The following is a 3,259-nucleotide window of genomic DNA, read 5'->3' as shown; positions in this document are numbered from 1 at the left end:
TCTATTTCGCCACTACCCATGCCCTCGACCACCGCTGCTCAGTTCCCATAAGAGCCCCACCCACATACCACACTCGCCGATCGTGGTTGCCGTCGCAGTAACCCATCGATTTGTCGAAAACCGACCGATCGAAGCGTTTGTTCAGTGAAATCGGTGAGAAAGTAACTTTGATGGTCGGTTGGTTTCTATTTTTGGAAACCAATCGAGTGTCAGTTGCGTCGGTTTAGGTCTAAAAGCTGATCCGGTCGATCGATAAATACCCCTATAGCACATTATTATCATAGCTGAATCAAATATCCCTTCTCAAATATGAATTAAATGCACGCATTCAAACAAATATGATGCTCCATTCAAAAATAAATAAGCTTTCAGCTTGAGTATCAGTGATAAGCTAAAGAAATTTTATGTTTAACTCCATACTGGTGAGCATCATATTAAACAATTTATTACAGAAATGCGAGCTTTCATCACTAATAATTGCGCGAGCGGAGTGCCAAATCTAGTAAAAATATGCTTATGTAAAAATTGTACACTACACGTGTATCATTATTTTTCGTAGTCACAACTTCAACCCATTTAGAAACATAATAAACAACCAGTAAAATATAAATATATCCATGTGAAGAAGGAAATGGACCCACGAAATCTATACCCCAAACATCAAATAATTCTACCTCTAAAATAGCAGTTAAGGACATTTCACGTCGAGAAATATTACTTGTTCTTTGGCACCTGTCACAAGTCTTTGCAAAAGTATACCAATATTTAAGACGAGAGATTGGTTGAAATTCTTACAACCAGGCAGTGGTAATTCTTGGCAGGAGATGGTTCAAACGTTTTTCACAAATTTTTCTCGCCTACCAAGACAGCTCAACTTAGAACAGAGATTAGATCATTCATGCAATATGGTTATGAGCAATTATTTGAGGCTTGTGAGAGGTACAAAGAGCTTCTGAGGAAATGTCTACAACATGGTTATCCGAACTCGTTACAGATTCAGATTTTTTTCTAATGGACTAAATGGATAGACAAAGACTATTTGGACGATGTTATAGCTGGAGACACGTTGCTATCAAAAGCACCTTAGAATGCTTACATTTTGCTAGATGATATGGCAACTAATAGTTTTCAATGATCTAACTAGAGATTTAATACCAAAAGAGTTGCTGGAATCTATGAAATTTGTTTATGCAAGGATATGAACGACAGTGTATTTCAGATTGCAGCTCGAACTCGGCCTCCGGACCGATCTGAGTACTCGGACGGACCTGCACAAAAAGGTGAGCACTCCAACGATCAAGTCAGTATAGGTCGGATTCCCAGTTTAGTTCGAGGTCAGAAATCATCGTACCTGATCGTGGAGTGAGGTCCTCTACTTATGAGTGGTAGTCCCGCTAATCTCGCGACGGTTACACCCGGTAATCTCGGGACCGTCGGTTACACCCGGTAATCTCGGGACCGACGGTTACACCCGATAATCACGCCGCAGACAGTAGCTCACATCGGCCCCTACCGAGTTTCCCGGTAGGTCAGACCTCGGCCAGGTTCACCTCGGCCCTCATACTTAGCATCTGTCAACGCTAGTGGTGGTGATCTCGGCGGTCCAAGCTGGGTATGACTCATGAGTCACCTTGGAGCACCAATAGGGGTCCTCCACGTGTCCAGGGTATTCTCTTCCCCAAACATTGGCCCCCTCTCTGTCTGGTCGGATCTCGACCTAGCAGAGAAGTTCATTCGACTTGCTTTGGACGCGTGGCGACTTCCTATTCGTGGGAAAATATAACCGTTGCGGTGGATTTATCGTCGGATTATTCAAATATTCCGACGCTTCGGATCTTCGGGAGGATCCTAGCCCCTCGTTGATTACACGTGTACGGTGGGGAAATTTTTCCGACGAGCTATAAATACCCCCAATCCTTCAGGTCATACCTTACGTTTCCTGAATTCCTAGAGTTCGATCTGAAGGCAGCTCGAACCTTGGTAGGTCGGTCTCTTCCCTCACTTTCTCTTTCGAACGTAGTTGCCATGTCGTCCTCTTTTAGCAGCGACTTAGGGTCCGATGAGGATTTAGCTCGTAGGTTAGAGTCCGAGCTCGAGGAGATAGAAAACTTTAGGTTCTCCGATGACGGGGAGGATAGTGATGCCTCCACCTCGGGTCAGGGTTTGGAATACCCTTCTAGGATACCTGAGCACTACCTCGGATCCCTTCGTAGGGGGTTCGCTATCCCTGAGAAAATCCTCCTTAGGATTCCGGAGGAGGGGGAGAGAGCTGACAATCCTCTAGAGGGATGGGTCACTCTCTACTTCAAAATGTTTGAGTACGGCCTCAGACTTCCCCTTCACCCGTTTGTCCAAGAATTTCTCTTCCGAACTGGGTTGGCTCCGGCTCATCTGGCCCCCAATGGGTGGGGTGTCATTTTCGCTTTGGCCGTCCTTTTTTATCTACGAGCTCGGGATAGTAAAGAGGCCGAGCTGTTGGACGTAGACCAGGTCCTCGCGTGCTTCGAAGCGAAAAGGATAGCTAAGAAGCCTGGTCGGTTCTATATGTGCGCAAGGAAAGGCGCAGGCGGTATAGTTAAGGGGCCAACCTCCATCAAAGGATGGGTGATGAAGTGGTTCTACGCTTCCGGGGAATGACTTGCAAAGGACGAGTCGGGTCGTTCCTTCTTTGACGTTCCCACTAGGTTTGGGAACCTAGGTACGGAGTAGCTCTTACTTTTTGTGATAACTTTCTTTCTTGTTATTCAGGTCTGACTCGGATTTTGTCTTTGTGCAGTTTCAATCCGACCAGTCCCCGAGCTCACGCAAGCCTCCTTCGACACGTTGAAATATTACAAGGAGCATTTTCCGAGGGGTAGGAAGGTCGGAACCTTGGTGACCGACAAGCTGCTGCTTGAGTCCGGGCTGCTAGATTACAACCCTGCAGTTCGTCCTATTGAATCCTCAAGGCCGAACTTCGAACTTGGTATGCCGAGCTTGCTCCCCCCTTTTTCCTCTAACTTTGTGTTGACTCCTGTTTTTGTTTTGCAGCCATGGTTTGCGGATGTGCAAGCAACGTGAAGCGCAAGTCCAAGGGTCGAGCCCATGCTCTTAAGGCCGCCCAGAGTTCGAAACCTGCCACTTCTGCTGTGGTAGGGCCAGCCTCGGAAGATCCAGCCCCAGTGATCGAGCTGGAGTCTTCTGAGGGTCCTTCGAGGGAGAAGCGCCCTAGGGATCAGACCGAGGCGGTGGACGTCTCGCCCTTGGGCGAGGAGGTGAG

General features: G+C 47.1%; 1 non-coding gene across 1 annotated transcript; it reads right to left on the bottom strand.

Moving 5' to 3' along the window:
• Positions 1 to 871: 871 nt before the first annotated feature.
• On the bottom strand, positions 872 to 978 carry LOC148212558 (small nucleolar RNA R71). The gene has a single exon (XR_015790008.1). It is a non-coding gene; the product is annotated as a small nucleolar RNA R71 (small nucleolar RNA).
• Between the last annotated feature and the right edge of the window lie 2,281 nt (positions 979 to 3,259).

Source organism: Momordica charantia (genome assembly GCF_013281855.1).
Source record: "Momordica charantia cultivar OHB3-1 chromosome 3 unlocalized genomic scaffold, Mcharantia_2.0 BLBB01000003.1, whole genome shotgun sequence".
In the NCBI taxonomy this organism is placed as follows: domain Eukaryota; kingdom Viridiplantae; phylum Streptophyta; class Magnoliopsida; order Cucurbitales; family Cucurbitaceae; genus Momordica; species Momordica charantia.
Note: the sequence above shows the minus strand (reverse complement) of the source record. Positions and strands in the feature narration are given on the sequence as shown.